General features: G+C 40.9%; 1 protein-coding gene across 16 annotated transcripts in view; it reads right to left on the bottom strand.

Moving 5' to 3' along the window:
• Positions 1-19417, bottom strand: part of LOC147324962 (neuronal cell adhesion molecule-like) — a 78643-nt gene that overhangs the window by 33046 nt on the left and 26180 nt on the right. For 13 of the 16 annotated variants that reach the window (XM_086299187.1, XM_086299171.1, XM_086299181.1 and 10 more), the window contains exon 2: positions 13662-13729. The exons of 2 other annotated variants lie outside the window; for them this stretch is intronic. The gene's annotated coding sequence lies outside the window, so the exon portion shown is untranslated. Of the gene's footprint in view, positions 1-13661; positions 13730-18116; positions 18230-19417 lie in introns of those variants that run through there. One more of the 16 variants, XM_086299173.1, reaches the window with a different exon arrangement.

Below are 19417 nucleotides of genomic sequence, written 5' to 3'. Positions count from 1 at the left end.
TCTGTATCCATGGCAATCCCCTCAATACTTTTAGATTTCCATGCCAACAAAGAAAAAAGTCAATTCTCTCACCAAATACAGACGAAAAAAGAAAACAGGAGAAAAAGGCCCAGGCCCATTTATCATCCCAAAAGTAACCTTAGAGAAAACCTGCACATTTGACATCTGTTTGGTCCAAAAAAACAGTCTCAGCCTCCTCTGAGCTCAACAAAAGAGATGTGATTAGAATCTCAGTTTGCTACTATGTCCACACCGGATGGCTTACTACACGTGTGAAGGGTCTCTCAAGATGGTGCCAATATGAGAAGTTTACATTAAGCTTAGGGGTGCCATAAAGAGAGTCTGTGTGCAGGAAATGATCACCTCTGACTCAAAAAAGCTCTGATGTAGCAAATGAATTCCAGCGGGCTAAGTCAGCCATGGTAGCACAAAGAAACAGTGTTTATATATGATTGCTGTGAGTCAACAGTTGCAACTAGGGCTTTCTAGAAAAGCATGACTGTATAATGAACGCTCTTCTGCTGGAATTTGAATTGTGCTGATACAGTATGTAGGCAGGCAGGGAGCAACTGGTCATTTGGAGCTGTCTGCACTTTGTGCGGGTACCATTCACTCCAGTAAAATCTGTCGGCAACATCAGATAACAAAGCGTGAACACTGACTGTGAGCTGGAACAATCTGTTACCGCTGCGTGTTACCAGAACATGTAATTCAAAAGTGAGAAAGGAGCAGGTGGACAGAGGCGGTGAGGCTGAGGCTTATTGAATACAATCTGTATCCTGTGGCCATTTCTCTGCACATAATTAGAATAAACAGCACGCTTATATTGATTCACAGAACTATAAAGGAAGAAATAAAATGGTTTTTTATTCATGCAAAATCCTTAAGAGAATGCTTGTAAACAGAAATATACATATAATTTACTGAAATAAGTTATTTTAGTGGAACTTCTGAGGTGAGCTCTAAGCTAAACGTTAGCACAATGTTAGCATGCTATTAGCTTGCTAACGTCGCTTGCAGTATTGCTTACAGTATAGCTGTACTTTCAAATTTAACATAGTAGTGCCTATTGAGTAATAGGGATGTAACAATTATGAAACCAAGATCGCAAACCTGAATAAAAACATCTGCATCATGATACTGCCATCTTTCTCTACAGTGATACTCATGGGGATTGGTGTGGTCTTCTGCTGCTGTAGCCACTTTGCTTCAAGGTTTGACCTTTGTGCACTCCTGTATACCTTATCTGTAATAAGTGGTTTATTTGAGTTACTTTTGCCTTCCTGTCAGCTTGATGAGGTCTCTCCATTCTCCTTTGAACTCAGGCATGACTAACGTATTATCATATAATTTTCAGCACATTTTCTATAAACCCTAGAGATGGCTGTGTCAGAAAATTCCAGTAGAACAGTTTGGAAAATATCTAGATCTGTTAAGGCTCAGTAAAAGTGTGGTGAAAGTTGTAATATTTAAAGATCATTAAGATAATGAGAGAACTCAAAAACACCAGAAAAATAAAGTTATTTTTTTGTTATTATCTGCTCAAGTGTTCAGCACTGTAGTAAAAATATTTTTTGCATGTTTTTTGTCCTGGGGCTTTTTTCTACAAAATTGTATTTGTGATACAAAAAGTAGTCAGGGAAATCGCCAAAGTCACTCACATTTATCCTTGGAGGAAACTGTGGCCATCTCCAACCCAAAGTGTTCCAGTGCACCTACCGTCACAACAAACGGACACAATCCCTAAAGACTTGCTGCCAGCAATGCGACTAGAGAGAAAGTTCTGCTGGCAAACAAAGTGTGAACACTGGCTCTGTGCTGGAACAATATGTTATCACAGTGTTTTACCAGAATATTTCATTTAAAAGTGGGAAAAGTAAGCTGTGAGAAAATCTGCGGCAGGTGGAAGGAGGCAGTGAGTGTTGTTATTGAGTGCCACCTCTGCATTCACAGAGCGCCACAATAGGCTTCTCCCGCTTCTCCTCCTCCACTGTCAGCCCCTTCCACTCCACCCCACCTGTTTGTAAAAGGTCAGCACAGAGGAGGGTCCTCAGGCCCCCACCGTCCTCCCCTTCCTGGACCTACAGATCCCACTCCACAATCATCCTCAACGCTGGAGCCTAGAGCCAGGAAACTCAATCAAAGAAGGGCTTCAGAGAGCTCCAGACCTCTCAAAACCATCCATTGTCTCCATAAGGCTTCCAAACACTGCAGCAGGTCTATATGTAACACTGTAAGAGGAGTTGCTCATTACTGCCTGTCCCCAGCTTCACTTTGTTTCTTTTGTGCAGCTGACACAAGAATCTAGTTGCCCAGCTGGGCCAATAAAAGAGAGTGAGGTTACATAAAAAAAACGAGAGAAAAAAAAGAAATTCAGAAAAGTAATTCATTTGCAGGAGTGAATGATGACGTGACAAATATGTTGCACGTGCATAAAGGTGCCATGTTGGTGTTTTTTTCATAAAAAAGACACATTATACATAAATCTGTGACCTGTGCCAGTGCGAGACAGTACTTTAATGGTATCTGTTTAAAATTTGCCATTCCTCCCGCGAGTTAAGAGTATTAACTGACACGCCGCACAACAATGTGTGTGAATGTCAGCGCAATCCATTATCATATAAAGAAAGCACTATGTAACTGCCCCCTCTCGCTCACTCTCTCTCTCTCCCAGCCCCTCCTCAGCCCCTTTCAGATACGGCAGGTGAATACAAATCATTTCCCCTCCGCTGCTCTCCAAAAGGACTCACCATCCAATTTCAGACACAGAGGACACAAACAATGGTCCTTTCAAAGTGTGAGAAAATCAAATCATGGTCTTTTCTTATTAAAAGACACTATTAGGAGGTTACCCTTCCTCTTGTGCAGAACCAGCTCAGAAAAACAGAACTGAATCAAAGCATCTGTGAGTTAAATAAGTTTTTAAAAAATTATATATTTACATGTCAGATCAATAAATGACTAAAGCAATTCGTACAGTAATAAAAAAATTAAATCAGTTCAAAAGACTGAACACAGTTGTGTGAAAAAGTAAATACACCCACTGCTTCCTTAGGAATTAAGAGGGTAAGTAATGGTAAGCATGTTAAATGTTAACGTTTATAACAGTATCATTAGAAAAAGAGTGAACAAATATGGCTTGTTTGGACAGGTTGTGTCCAGAAGAAAGCTTCTTTTCTCTAAAAAATGCAAAACACGCCAGCATAGCAAGTTTGCAAAGTTGCACCTGAACAAACTGCAAGACTTCTGCAACAATTGCCTTTGCACAAACAAGACCAAATGTTTGACCATGATGCACAATGGCAAAAAGAAAACAGAGCATATTAGCACAAACATCTCATACAACTGGACGGGTACAATCACAGGGCCTCTGCACCTTGGAGTCACTGCTTATGAACTCTTCTGTGCACCAAAGTTTTTAGAGTTAAACACGAGGCCAGCTGTGACAGCTAAAGCTTGGCCCAAACTGGGTCATGCAACAGGGCAATGATCCCAAGCTCAGCAGCGCATCTACAACAGAAAAAGCTTCACTGAAAAATCCAGACCTCAAACTGACTGAAATGCTGTGGTGGCATTTCAGAGACCTGTGCACAAAGAAAGAAGAGTAGGCCAAAATTCTTCCACAATAATTTGAGACACTGATAAAGTCTTACGAAAATGGATTACTTCATATTATTGCTGCTGAAGGTCCTGCCACCTGAATCCTGACTGAATCATGGGGTGTACTTAGTCGTTACATGGAGTTCTGTAATCATCTTTCTGGTTACTTTATTTTACTTTTGCTATTAAACTTTCAACTGTTTCCGTTTTCACTCATTACTATTTTTAGTTGCAGTCTTTCTTTAATACTCTACCAAACATTGTTCAAGACAGAGGGGGGGGAAAAAAGACTTGAACATTAAACTGAATACAAAAATTTGGTTCTCTAGCTGTCAGAAGGCGGAATAATTATGAGTTAACTCACTTTCCCAGTCATATACTTTTTCCTCTTATTTACACTCAGTGAAAAACAAAAAACAGAACCATTAACCAACCCACACAACTCACATTATTCACCAAAATACACCGCAGCGCATATAGAAGTGCTGCTTAATGTGACAGCAGTGTGTCTGCAACGCTGATCCAAACATTCACTTTGGGTCGAGTCTGAATGAGCTTTGCTTACTTTGGCAAAATGTATGGGCACTCTGTTTCTGTAGTCAGGTTTTCATATGCTAAACTCGCCTCCAGGGGAAGTGAACAATTCATCAAAGATATCCCTGTGCAAACTCCTCCAACATTTCTTTGAAATGAAGGCAGAGATGCTGGGAATTTTCAGTCTGAATTTCCCATCCAAGGATTTCAGATGGAATTTGATCTAATTAAGCTCTGAGGCCGAGAACTTGTGTATGTTTTATTTTACCAAAAGTGAAATAACAGGGAGAGCGATAACATCTCCCTTAAGCTGATGGAACTATTTTTTTGTCAGTATGTAATTGAATGACCTAATTTTAACTGAAGCATTGGATTTGATAAAATTAAAGAGTGAGTTTAAAGAATACAATGAAAATAAAACCCCTGGAGGTTGAGTGACTGATCAGGACTCTTGGTGCCTTACCAAGGCTTAGTGTGAACATGCTTCTATCTCTCTCATGGGTCTGGATGACTGAAACGTTAGCTAATGAGTATTAATGACAATAATGAAAGACTTAGCCTTCTCATAAAGGGAGTCTCTTTATGCTCTTCACAACTTTCCTTGGATGTGCGGCTGATGCTGAGTCGTAACAATACGCCAGAGACTCAACAAAAAAATTCTTGGTGTTACAGCTTAGCAATTTTCCCTTTTACATCCATCATTTGAAGAGTCTGAGTGGTTTCGAGTAGGTCTGATATTTTGCCCAGAAGGCGCCGCACCTCAGACAAACAGTGCTCCATCCTTACAGATCATCTGGTCCCATCAAAAATAATGGCCTCCGACAAGAACTGCTCCATCAGCCCTCATTTGTCAACCGGTGATTCCGGAGGAAACGCTGCTCCCATTTAACACTAACAGTCCGCAAGCTTCCGCTAACAGTCTCTGTCCTGCGTCTGCCTTTGACAGGATGAGACCGGTCGCTAATGCATGAGAAGTGTCTGCTGAGTGTTGGATAATGGCTGTGTGAGGCTTTGGTGGAGCCTGTGGCGTTTATCTGGCTGCATCTATCAGTCAGTACAGGTAGAGGAAAAAGGATGAGGCAGTGAGGTCAAACATCGCTGTAGGACGAAGCGTGCGTCACTTGCACCCAGAGGTGTTTCAGTTTTTTCTGGGGGGGGGGGGGGGGGGGGGGGGTGTTTAACATGACAGAATAATGAATTACCAACCTAACACATAATGATACAGTACAGTATCTCCACAGGAAACACCTCACCCACCTCCTCTGTCAACACACGAAAAATGAATAAGAGGATTTTACTGGTCGTCGCATTTACATTAAACAGTGCACTTCAAACACAGTTATTCATAAGTTGAGTTATTATAGCAATTTCTGGGGGGGTTTCTCTAAAAAAAATACTTTTCTCAGTACATAAACACAAGAAAATATTCTTTGCATATTCATTTTCATCCTCAGCTAATGAAGGTAAAGTTATTCAGCATTAAATGGTGTGATTACACAAGCAGCCACAGCCAAACACGGCTGAATAAAGTGTAGGATAAAATTACAGAATATTTAATGTGATTCACAAACTATTTCAAGTGAAGATGATGGTTTTCAGTACTCAGCGCGACAGAATTTTGTGATGTGTCAACGATACAATGTAAACCTCAACTATCTGCAACCAGAAAATTGTGTTTTTCAATGTCCATCTCAGGCTTGATTTAAAAGTTTCCACATGTTTTCTATAGATGTCTCAGTTGAATAGCTGGTGTTTTACCGGACAACATTAATGCATTGACATTATACCACTTCACCAAGTAAATATAGCTGACATGGGCATCCATGCTTATCACATATGTAAAACAATTAAAGGCAAAACCCGTAGCCTTGACCTGTAGTACAACAGAGCTGCAAATGCATCTGCTCATTCTGAGCAATTGATTTTATCGCATGAAGAAATATTTCTTTCCTGCTGGGAGGGGCAATGCTCCCATCAAAAGAGGTCACTGAAACTGCAACGAGTATAAAAATGATTAATAGCCTTCTGAGTCACTAGCTAACCTATTTTGAAGAACCTATTGAACATTTGGGACCAACATGTTAAAAAAGCACCACAAACTAAAATAATGTTGTCCTATGCCTAATAAAATCCATGTCTCTGTTTAGGTATGCTAATATTTTGGGGTTATTATTTACTCCGTGTTTATAGCAACGCCTATTAATGTGCTCATTTAAAATGAATACAGTCAAAATAGTAACAGCAAAAAGTATTCCAATATACAGCCATAAATAAAAGTCTGAATCGGTTGCTATTTCAGTGTGCCTCTATGTTTCATACGCACTCATTCCTTTACTCTCCCTCTCACAGCAGGTACACAGACAGAGATTTCTCATTAGAATTGGCTGAGATGCAGGTGAGCCAGGGGTCACATCTAAATTCAAGCATTTGTATTCCAGCACGACACCCAGGGAGCACGCTGTTTGTAGTGATGAGCAGATAGGCTCGGCCTTGAACCAGGACCCACAGCTAGCAGGCACATAAATCGTTCGGTTTCTCAGAGGCTATTCCAACACTGATAGATCCCACCAGTTTCGACAGTATAAGGACAGTCTTCTCGTCTTCTCAGTCCTGAAGCCACATTGAAATTCTATCCTAGACATTTCGCACTGAAAAAAAATGTATACAAAAATCACTAATCACGCAGCACCAACAAAGGATTTGAAACCTTGATGGGCCGGAGCCTGATCCTTCTCTGGCAAAAATAATGGTAAAGTGAATTAGGGCCTTCCTTTTGAAAAATGCTCCTTCTTAAGCCAGACGAATAGTCTGCCTGAGTATCTGAGCATTGATGGCTTTGTGAGTAAGAGTGGCATTGCAAAAGAACACATGTATCAACTGAACTGAAGTTTGATGGTATTAAGTTATAAAATCATATAACCTTAGATCTTCACTTCAAGTTGTTGTTGTATCTATAAAAGCGGAACGCCAAACTCAGGCCCAGCATGCCGATGGGCTTGCAACTGGCATAAACCCTGTGTCCGTGCTCTAAATATGAAGCGAAGCCAGCAGTCAATTAGCTTAACAAAGCATAAAGACTGGGAGAAAGGGAGGATCAGCTAGCTTGGCTGGCTCCAAGAAACAGGCCTAGCACATAACTGTGTGAAATACACAACTTTTGATTCCCCGATAATTGGACAGACAGGAAGAGCAGCGAAGGTGGAGCGAGGCCTGGGGCAAGGCTGTGCAGGTGAGAGGAGAGTGCAATCAGGGAAAATAAAGATGGAGATGCAACACCAGACACAGAGCAGATTCTCCAGGCTCTCTGCTGAGCTGTTTGTGAAGCAGCTGTGCATGAAGCCAACTTTTTCCACTGCCCTGGAAGACGGCAAAGACAAGCAGAAGTCCCCCATGAAGGGCCTCACCAGCCTCTTTCTGGCCCTCACTGTCTTTGTGCCCATCTATTCATCTGCTTATTTTTTCATGTGCTTCCCAAAACTAGCTGGGTCTCTGGGTATCTCCCTGTTTGTGTCTGCTTCTCACAAAACCAGTCTCACTGGGAAAAAAGCAGAAAACCTTACAGTAAATCTTTGGATTACATGTATATGTCATACACTTATACACTATGATTTCTGCATAAAAGTGGTCATGAAGTTAAGGTTATATCTAATGAGAAAATGCTGAAGTACAAGTACTCTTAAAAGTAAATCATCATAATAGACATGAGACATCTCATTTTTTCTCCTTCATCTATTAGAGTAGAGACACTAAAACAATGCGTCTATACGCAGCTTCTTTCCCACAAACAGGAGACATTACACGCACAGACATAAGTGTTGACACAGAGAACCGTAAGAGAATTGTCAGGCGTATAATGAAGAGACACCGGAGAAACGTCTTGATGCATTCATCTGAAACAGTGTGCGCTGGGAGCAGCCCAGAGGCCCTCTGCGAAAGCGTGTATCCCGCTACTTATCCGCAGTGTGTCTGATCTCTGAGCTGCCGCTGAGTAATATCACTGCTTTCTAACCACATGCAAGAAAACTGCTGTTCTACTCACAGCAAACTGTTCAGTTACACTGAGCTGGGAAATTCTAAAACTGAAATTAGTGTTCGGTGTTCAGCCTTTTCAATGCAACTTTTAGGCTTTTTTTGGTTCTGCAGTGAACCTGAAAAACAACAGGAACTATGTTCGCTCTAATTAGGCCGTGTTACCACTGCAGGCTAAAATAGCACTAATCTCTCGCATCTATTCTTTTCATAACACGCAGCCACGGCAAATCCCACTGAGTCTGATTTGTTCAATTTTCAAACTGATGCTCATCTGCGGCCTTCAATCAGACACATCTTATTTTTTGAACGTGACCTCAGTCTGAACAGTCACATATAAATTCAGAGGTGCTGACGCACATATGTAGTTTTAGAGAAAACCTTTTTCCAGTGAAGCCATTCACATCGCGATCCGAGGATTGTGCGTCAACTCCACATTCAAAATTACAGTCATTGCTCAGCAAATATCCATGAATAAAAAAAAATCATTCTTTATCTTCTTTCTTTTTGTCATCCAATCACAAAGTTGCTGCATTTTACTCCACATGAGTTTATAAATGAAAGTGTAAATACCACCTGAGTCACCTGAATTTTTGACTTTTGTAACAGGATAATTCTCCAATTATGTGTCTCTCACTCACATTCCAAAGTAGGCTTAGGGAGCATGTGGGCCTACCCTGAGTATGGATGCATAAACTGGTTGGGATTCAAACCCCCAAGCCTCTCTTCTGAAGACCAGTAGTGTTCCCACTATCTCCTAAATTGGGGGAACGGCTCCCAGATCCCAGGAACGACATCTGAGATATCTGTCCAGAAGAAGGCAGTCCTAAAAACAGCAAAGATACTCCACAGGACCCTCAAACTCTCAGGCCTCCGGTAGAGGACCTGAGCTTGAAGGACAAGGAATGTCCACAGCGCGAGTGGGGAATAAATATACATATATAAAATACACACATACACTCCTTCTATCCAAAGTATCACTGGGCAAAAAAAGCAAAGTCTGGGTTCATACAACCTTTTTTGCAACTTTGCCCTTTCTGTTTTGCAGGGTCACTTTCTAACTCTTTGATTGTGGGCAGAGGAGACATGACACAAAATTAGGGGAGAGGAAGAATGCCAAGAATCAAAGGTTACTGAAAACCCTCCAGTCATTCTGAACAAAACTGCACTCACCTCGCCCACTGTTTTTTGAGATTCAGCAATGTAGTAATATCACAAGTAAAAATAGATGGACTGCACAAGTACAAAAAAAACACCAGCCAGCTCCCTAGCTAGCAATGTAAAATAAAATGAAAATGAAGTTTGGGTAAATAAAACCTGGCAACCGAAGGGAATGCGTAATATGCAGTTTCAGTTTTAGGTAAAACCAAAGAGCAGAATCAAGATATTTTAAACCATTTTTTAAAAATAAATAAATCCTTCAATCTTTGGCTGCAGAAAATAACTGGCTATGACCCACAGACACTAGTGGATTGTTGGCGCCTTTCTTCCCTTTGCTCTGCCAGCCCTGCGCTGCAGCCATCTGTACTTGTTGCTTGTTTTAGGAAATTTTGTGCCTTTAGCAAGTGAAACACGTAATCAGTTGTAGCAAGGTCAGACATTTGGAAAAATCAAAGCTATGGCCATAAAATCCTATGGTTGTGTTTCTTCTTATTATAATTACTATTTTATTTTACATTTTAGGAATGCACTCAGTTTACTATACTTGCTCAGTCAGAACAGAACAACCCCAGGTTTCTCTTCAGCACTGTAGCCAGGCTGACAAAAAGTCAGAGCTCTTTTGAGCCAACAATCCCTTTAACGTTAACTAGTAATGACTTCATGAACTTCTTCACAAATAAAATTTTTATCATTAGAGAAAAAATTACCAACAATCATCCCACAGATGTAATATTATCTACAGCTACTCTTAGTACCATTGATGTTAAGTTAGATATAGTTCTATATTGTGTATTTTGTTGTACAGTTATTTTATTTTCAACTTTAATTTATATATTTTATCTTATTCTTTCCCAGTTAAATTTACCCTTCATTCTAATTTGACTCTTTTTCTCTAATTGATCTTTCTGAGTTAATTTCAATAATTACTTCCTCCAAACCATCAACGTGTCTTTTAGACCCCATTCCTATAAAACTGCTCAAAGAAGTGCTGCCATTAATTAATTCTTCGATCTTAAATATGATCAACCTATCTCTAATGATCGGCTATGTACTACAGGCCTTCAAGCTAGCTGTAGTTAAACCTTTACTCAAAAAGCCATCTCTAGACCCAGCAGTCTTAGCTAATTATAGGCCAATCTCCAACCTTCCTTTCATATCAAAAATCCTTGAAAGAGTAGTTGTCAAATAGCTAACAGATCATCTGCAGAGGAATGGTTTATTTGAAGAGTTTCAGTCAGGTTTCAGAGCTCAGCACAGCACAGAAACAGCTTTAGTGAAGGTTACAAATGATCTTCTTATGGCCTCTGACAGTGGACTCATCTCTGTGCTTGTCCTGCTAGACCTCAGTGCAGCGTTCGATACTGTTGACCATAATATCCTATTAGAGCGATTAGAACATGCTGTAGGTATTACAGGTACTGCACTGCAGTGGTTTGTATCATATCTATCTAATAGACTCCAATTTGTGCATGTAAATGGAGAGTCCTCTTCACACACTGAGGTTAATTATGGAGTTCCACAGGGTTCGGTGCTAGGACCAATTCTGTTTACATTATACATGCTTCCCTTAGGTAGCATCATTAGAAGACATAGCATACATTTTCACTGCTATGCAGATGACACCCAGCTCTATCTATCTATGAAGCCAGATAACACACACCAATTAGTTAAACTGCAGGAATGTCTTAAAGACATAAAGACCTGGATGGCCGCTAACTTTCTGCTTCTTAATTCAGATAAAACTGAGGTTATTGTACTCGGCCCTGAAAAGCTTAGAAATATGGTCTCTAACCAGATTCTTACTCTGGATGACATTACCTTGGCCTCCAGTAACGCTGTGAGGAACCTTGGAGTTATTTTTGACCAGGACATGTCCTTCAACGCACATATTAAACAAATATGTAAGACTGCGTTCTTCCATTTGCGCAACATCTCTAAAATTAGAAATATCCTGTCTCAGAGTGACGCTGAAAAACTAGTTCATGGATTTATTACTTCCAGGCTGGACTACTGCAATTCATTATTATCAGGATGTCCAAAAAACTCACTGAAAAGCCTTCAGCTAATCCAAAATGCTGCAGCAAGAGTACTGACAGGGACTAGAAAGAGAGAGCATATTTCTCCTGTTTTGGCTTCCCTTCATTGGCTTCCTGTTAAATCCAGAATTGAATTCAAAATCCTGCTCCTCACATACAAGGTCTTAAATAATCAGGCCCCATCTTATCTTAATGACCTTGTAGTACCATATCACCCTATTAGAGCACTTCGCTCTCGCTCTGCAGGCCTACTTGTTGTTCCTAGAGTATTTAAAAGTAGAATGGGAGGCAGAGCCTTCAGTTTTCAGGCCCCTCTTCTGTGGAACCAGCTTCCAGTTTGGATTTGGGGGACAGACACTATCTCTACTTTTAAGATTAGGCTTAAAACTTTCCTTTTTGCTAAAGCATATAGTTAGGGCTGGACCAGGTGACCCTGAATCCTCCCTTAGTTATGCTGCAATAGACATAGGCTGCCGGGGATTCCCATGATGCATTGAGTTTTTCCTTTCCAGTCACCTTTCTCACTCACTATGTGTTAATAGACCTCTCTGCATTGAATCATATCTGTTATTAACCTCTGTCTCTCTTCCACAGCATGTCGTTTATCCTGTCTTCCTTCTCTCACCCCAACAGGTCGCAGCAGATGGCCGCCCCTCCCTGAGCCTGGTTCTGCCGGAGGTTTCTTCCTGTTAAAAGGGAGTTTTTCCTTCCCACTGTTGCCAAAGTGCTTGCTCATAGGGGGTCATATGATTGTTGGGTTTTTCTCTGTATCTATGAAGCGCATTGAGGCGACTTATGTTGTGATTTAGCGCTATATAAATAAAATTGAATTGAATTGAATTGAATTCAGACAGACAGATGGATAGATAGATGCACAGCTCTGATCTTTGATCTGTTTCCTACTCACCTCTATTTGTTATCAAAAAAACATTAATACAACACGCTCTGATTGGACACGTGATTGAAAGCGGTGAAAGACAGCAGCATGGAGGTAAACAGAAACCTCTCTAGCCTCTATTGAAAGCCTGGGACCTAAAAGCTGTTTCTTCACAATACACACTTCACGCCTCACTGTGCTTCAAACTGCTACTCCTCGGTGTTGCCCTCTATGACGCGGCCATTGAAAAGTGTACACTCATCCTCTCTGGCTTGCAGCACACATTCACAACACAATAACTGATTGCTGAGCATGAAGCAGAAAGAATTACAAATTCAGACACAGACAGAGAGAAAAGTCGAGGCAAAGAGAGAGATTCAAACAGGAACATAAATGGATAAACTGGAAGAGAGGGGGAGCCCCCTAGCCCCCCAATGGCAAAAGTAAAAGAACCATAGCACCAACAGCTGAGGCAGATGAGCTCCAAGCTGTCAGAGTCCCTTAACTCCCAGCCTCCCCGCTTGGCACGGCGTGCTGCAAGGGCGAGGTGGGATCCTTCCTTCACACTCCACTGGGCGGTGGACACACATCACACCGTGTCACCTCAGCTCACAGTGCATTAGATCAACTCCCTGCTGAATCACAGGCACACTTTCAGCAGGGCAGAATGAGGGGATGAGCCAAAGGTTACGGAGGGTCACTTAAAAACCACTGTGCTAGCGGAGAGCCAATTCTCTGGACTCTAATGCATCCAGAGACCTCACACTCAAGAGAGCTACTTTACTGCTGCCATTAGGGAACTTTTCTACCTCTGCAATTTCCATTATAACACATTATGTGTCAATAAGGCAGCAGGCGCAATTTAGGCACTGAGTGCTATTTTGTGATTTTTAAGTATTGACGCCCACTTTCACAGCAGTGGGCGAGGATGAGAGGGTGTGCTACCGTGACAACCATAGGCATAAAGCAGACAACAGTGTTTTGTTTTTATTGGCTGCCCAACCTCACTGCCAAAATGATTGTGGGCACACACACACACACACACACACACACACACACATAAAACACACTTTGCCACTAGAGAAATGGAAATCAAACAAGTGCTGACCTTCTACCTTTCAGCTAGAACAAAAGAGTAGGCACCGCTACAAAGAGTGAAAGAGAAAGACGTGTAGCTGTGGAAAGATTGGGGAGTTGGTTAGGGAGTGTTAATGTTAATAAATTCACATTCTGGCAGCATCATAGACGAAGATATTTAGACTGGGGACATTTGCCAGGAAAGGCAACAGACTGACATCTGTGTGTGTTCACATCCAGTGGGAGGGGAAATGGCTCTGAGAAGAACGAGAACGTTTGATTGCGAAAAGGCCGGAAGTTCACACTGTTTTGGAAAAGTTTTGATATCCGTGGAGTTTCTGACTTACCAGAGAAGCCCAAATCCCCTCTCTCCTCCTCCCTGGCCTGCTTCGCCCGCTGTCTGGCTGAATTCAGTCTGGTTAAAAAGGGACAGCAGGGAATAACAAATTTAGCGCACACCATGTAGACTTCTCTCTGAAACAACCAGCATTTTAAACCAGCTTGAAAGGAACATCTAGTCTTTCCTAAACGGCTTTTCCCAACATCTGTTTGATTTCAGAATGGCTTCACTAATCTGTGCTTTGTTTTTTATACTCTGCTAAAAACACTTCTTTTTCGTAGTGCATGTCTAATGCTCCGTCACAGTCACAGCACAGATTAGACCAGGATATTTAGATAGAGAGAGATAATTCTCTCTTTCAGATCAATCTCTTATGAAAAAAGACCACTTCTCTTTTTAAATATATGTAATCATGCATGGGTGTGTCGACTGGCTGGAAATGCACTTAAAACGCTTCCAACTGTGAAGTTTTGGAGGTAAAAAGCACCTAAACAGTCAAGCTGTGTAAACCAGAGACTTTGAGAGGCAACAGTGTGCAATCCAAGCTGAGGCCCGTGGCTAAGAGCTGGAGGAGAGACATCTCCTCCCTTCATCTCTCGTCTTTTCTTGTTTCATCTCCTTCAGCTCCTCTTCTCTTATCCCATCTTAACTCTGTGTGTATTCTCTATACTTGCTCTTCCTCTTCTTCTACGCCTGTCGTCCTCACCTATCTTCTGCTCGTGCCCTCTTTCCTCTGACCTCATCTCCTTTTTGGTTATATCACCTTTTCCTCACACAGCCTCCACTTTCAGCCTTCCTGTCTTATTATCTCACACTTGATAAAAAATAGAAATGTTTGCCTTAACGCACACTTAACTATATTTTTAAAAATCAATAAGAAAAGAAAAAGGTTTCACATGACAGCTTGGGGAATTTGTGGGACAACAAATCGAGTCAAATGTGATCATCATGCCTTCATCCTCCAACCATCCATTTTCCTAACTTTCCTATCTAAATTAGGGTCACGGCCTATCTCAGCTGTCATAGGATGTAAAGTAGGAAACACACTGGACTTATCACGTGGCCAAGAAGGCTCTCTCCATTCATCTTCTTCCTCCTATCATGACCTAAACTAAAGATCCCGCACATGGACCTGGGAGATAATATACAGATGTGTCTTGACAGATTTGAAATTAAATAAATATATATTTTGACATAAATCTTCAAACCCAGTCAATGTTTCACACTGAATTACTTCTCTCATGACTCTCCTGCTATAAAAATATGAACTTTACATTGGGTCAGAGGCTGGAAAAGGCTTTGATTTTCTGTCCTAACCTATGCTGACCTTGTCATTTCTGTCTCATTTTTCTAATAACTTCTGTTCGGTTTATCCAGCTTCTGTTGCGATTGGTGCTGTAGCAAAATCTGTCTTCTCTTTTCCTTAAACTGTGTCACAGTCAACACGGACACACCTAACGGAATCGATTGCAGAATGATTGAAGAAGCAGATCCAATTTACTTCGAGCAAAGGCTTATCGACTTCAGTCTCCTGCTCTTCGTATGACTCGAAGTCCCACTGAGAGAAGCAGCCGTTTCCACTTGGCTAAATACGAACACTGCTTTTCACAACTGTCAACAGTTATTTGACATTAATTCTGCTTAACACAAATGGCATATGTTTTGTCTCAATATCGCTCTTTAACCCCACTAACCAAAATTTAAATGTGTGCACCCTGTGCTGCACGCTTGTTTACAATCATATGAATTGTTTTCTAGCCATGTTCCCCCAAAACCTGCATTATTTACCGCAACCTTCCGCACAGCTCGACGTTTCAAAAGCCTTACCAGCTCGCACAGTCACTTCATTACTTCTTACAGAATATTACAACAGAAAATCTGATCATCCAACAGCCCTGAATTTAAAGGTTTCTGACCCAGATTTTAAAAAACACTGACACGCATACTATTCTCTCACAGCATCACACTGTAATAATGCTGACACCTGAGCTGACTCTGTACCTGAGAGCAGCGCTACAGTTCAGCTGCTGCCTTCTTCACCTTTTGCTTTTGGTGAATGTGCAACCGATTTTACAGTTTTCTTCTTCTCTGTGGGTTTGCAGGATCAAACAGCTGATTACAGCTGCGACTTTTTAGAATAAAACAAAGCAACAAAGTGACCTTTCCACATCCTGTTTGAAAGGGCTGCCTTCTGATCCCATCAAAAGAAACCTCCCACTATGTAATCGAGTCAGCCGTCTCACCACCCCACCTCTGCCCTTAGACACTACAGAGTCGTGCAGCGCTCTCGTCCAGCTCAGCTGCCATGGTGATAAGAAAGAGGACCGAGGACCGAAACTGAAAATAGCTTGAGACGGGATGCTGAGTTTGGGCAGCGAGCAGGACTACAAAGCACCTCACAGCAAGAGACCAACAGTACCCTCAAAACCTTAGGGAGCACTCTCGTGCCATGAGACCTGCCAAACAAAGCAAACATCTGAATCTTCTAAAACTCACAATAACACTGATGCTTTGTGGAAAAAGACGGCCCAAAATAATAATGAACACATCGGTGCTCATTCTGCTTATTGTCTGGGTTATATCCTTTTGTTAACAGCGTACCAGCAAACTGCACACACCCTGCCAAATCAACAACCCACAAACAAAGTTTTAGGATAGCTGCTTAACACTGTGAAGCATTTAGCAGTTAGGAATAGATAGAGATATACTGATATTGTCATCAGGAGTCGGTGGAGACCAAACCAGAGCTACAAAGAGAGCAGATATCTGTGTGAAATAGAGTCATCAAGCAGATCAAAACCAAATATATCATGTTAATCCGTATTTGAACAATGTGCAAGAAATAACAGATTGCTAATAATTTCAGCTTTACACACTCATAATAAGCAAACAGTATGTATATCTTATGGCGCTTCAAAGAGGCCAAAAGTAAATTTATTAAAATGCATCAAAAATAAGTAATCTTGAGATGGTGTTCACATCTTTTTTGAGCTATCTAAATGTGTAAGACTTTGTATTCTATAAACAGAACACGCTGACTAAACTCTGGTTGTTAATTAATGGACATTAATTGATGTCACAAAGCAAAGACGGCATTGTTAGTACACCGCTGAATACCTGCTTCTAAGGACATTGTTTTTCATTTGTCATCTCATGCAAAATAGAGCAGAGACGCATATACTGCATATTCGGCATGTCCGGTGAAATGTCAACAGGCGAAACAAGCATGGCTCACTGTAGAAATGCTAATTAGCACAGTGTCATTCTTCTAATGAGGGTCTGGTTGGCTTTCTCTTCCAGGCTGTGTTGTTCTTAGCTGTACGTTTGTGCGTGTGCTCCTGTGTCCATAAACAGGGGAAGGGGGCTCAGCGTTGGCACGGAAGCCTGTTGGTTTAATTTTAGACTATCGCCTAATGAGAGGCAGTGTGGCTATAGATGATACCGTTCTCCCGATGAAGTGTCATTACTGCCAAAGAGGGAAGAAATATTGAATTTAAATTAGAGGACATGGCTTGCAGATAGAAAGGTTCTGGTTTTTTTTTTTTTTTTGTTTAAATTACATTTTAAAGCAAGCAGGCTCAACAAAATGAAGAGGATTTGTTGATTGTGCAAGCGCTGGAAAGGTGCAAAATCTCTATGAACGTGTTAATATCAAACCTGAGCTGCAAAACCAGTCTGTAGGTTTTACCACAAGGAAAACACCCACAGCTTCAAAGAGTGACAGGCTACAAGTACACGACGAAACCAAGTCTCAAAATGTTTTAGTGAACATTTTCAGACTCATGCAACTGATGACTACTTTCTGTATCAACTAGTTAGTTTATATTCATTTGGTAATGTGGTGAAGAAACTGACCGTCGTTCGTTTTGTCTAAATAATCTTCAGAAGCCTTTTGCTGCCCAGTCAAGTTAAAAACCCAAAGATATTCAATTTACTATCACAAAAACTTTAAAAGATAATATTTTGCTTAAAAAAAGGGTGAAAACACTGAACAATTCTGTCAATTTAATATGTGTTTGTAGTTCTAATTTTCAAAAATAATTGTCAATCAACACCAACATGTGATAAAACAACCAGCATGAGCTCTAAAAAGCAAAAAGCAACACCATCAAATGTAATTTCTTGGCTGATTAATAGTTCAAACCCCCCAAATACTTAATTTTAAATCGTATAAAAGAGAGAAGACCAACACACAGTCATCACTGAGAAGTTTAAAGCAGCAATTATTTGATATTTGTCCTGATTAATAATTAATATTACCAACGAACTGAACCCAACAATAATAATAATGGTTCCTTTTTTAAAATCAAATAATTGCTGAAGCGGTTTAATCATCCAGGACATTTCATCAGTTCTCCCAAAAACATTCAAAACTTAAGAAGATGACTTATGCAGATCTTACAGAGCAAAACAGAGACACTGTGCCCCTAAATGCCATTTAACCACAAAGCTGATACATCACCTTTATCTCCGTGTGTGTCAGTAAGGATAAGTCGCCTCAGTTTGTGCATTCATTGCATGAAGCCAGTTCAACTGTCATAATCCCGGTGGTTGTTTACTTCTCGACGTGTCTGCTGTAACTGACTGACAGCAAAGCGAGAGGGGTTGGTTCCCTCGCACACCCAAAACCCCTCCTCCAAAAAACAAAAACCTCCCCTGACCCTCCCTCCCCTCTCACAGTGGGATTAAAACAACCTTTTGTGTCTCTACAATAGAGGTTAAACATTTCCTGGTATCACATGAACTGCTCGCAGAATCCACATAGTTACTGGGTGGCAATTTCTAGTATTTTATGCAAGAACATGAAATATTTTTAAAGTTATTTGTTTTTATAAGACGTAACAGTCTGCGAAATGAGGCAATGACAGAAGCGCAACATCCTGCTATATGAATCTGGCAGAGCATAAAAGCAACAGTGGCACTATAATTGCATGTTAAATCAAACTGCACCCAGTCTACAGTAAAATAATTGTCAGCTGCACTGATTGTGCTCGAATCAATGCGGCCTTCGAGGCGTTCAATAGAGGGTGGAGGCTGAACAGCAACGTAAGAAAAGAAAAAAAGAGTAAAAAGCCTCAAGGCACATCCGAAGGACTTCCTTTCCCATACAGTTAGACACCAGAGAAAGTACTCACCTACAGTCAACAGATGTCCCCATGCAATCTAATCTAGCTGACACAGTGAGAGGAAGCTTATTTATTGCCGACTCCTCGCCAGCATTATTGCAACCCATTTTAAGAGAATAGATGTGAAAAGTCTTTTGACGTCCGTTAGCTATGGTTGCAGAGGGTAACAATGGTTTGAAAGAGTCACTTTTCTCTGGGCCCAGCCTTAAATAACACCCCCTCGCTACAAAAGCACTGAAAATGTAACTTTATCTGCATCAAAGAGGATTCTCGCTCCGGCTGAACAAGGACCTCAACCCTGGTATTCAAAAAGCACACGTATTTACTCCAGAGTTTTTATGTCTTTATGCTTACATTTGCTCCACAGAGTAATTTTTAAAATTGTTTTTTTTTTTGTTGCAAGTAACTATTCGAATTATGATTTTAAAAGTGCAAAACATTTACAAGAGATTAAACTAGCCGTTCACAGTTTTTGTTGATCTGTGACTTGTAATTGTCAGAAAACAGCATCACACATTAATTCCAAAAGGCACACTTCCATACATGCACACAGATGTATAATAGCTTAAAAATAGGCATACAGTAAGTGGACATGGTACAATGGAACATATCTCTCTAAAGACAGATATCAGGAAAT

This window comes from Aulonocara sp. 'chitande type north' Nkhata Bay, linkage group LG7 (assembly GCF_057382095.1).
Source record: "Aulonocara sp. 'chitande type north' Nkhata Bay isolate Kocher_YH1m ecotype deep benthic linkage group LG7, A_spYH_male_GT1.1, whole genome shotgun sequence".
In the NCBI taxonomy this organism is placed as follows: domain Eukaryota; kingdom Metazoa; phylum Chordata; class Actinopteri; order Cichliformes; family Cichlidae; genus Aulonocara; species Aulonocara sp. 'chitande type north' Nkhata Bay.
This window is presented reverse-complemented; position numbering and strand designations above follow the sequence as displayed.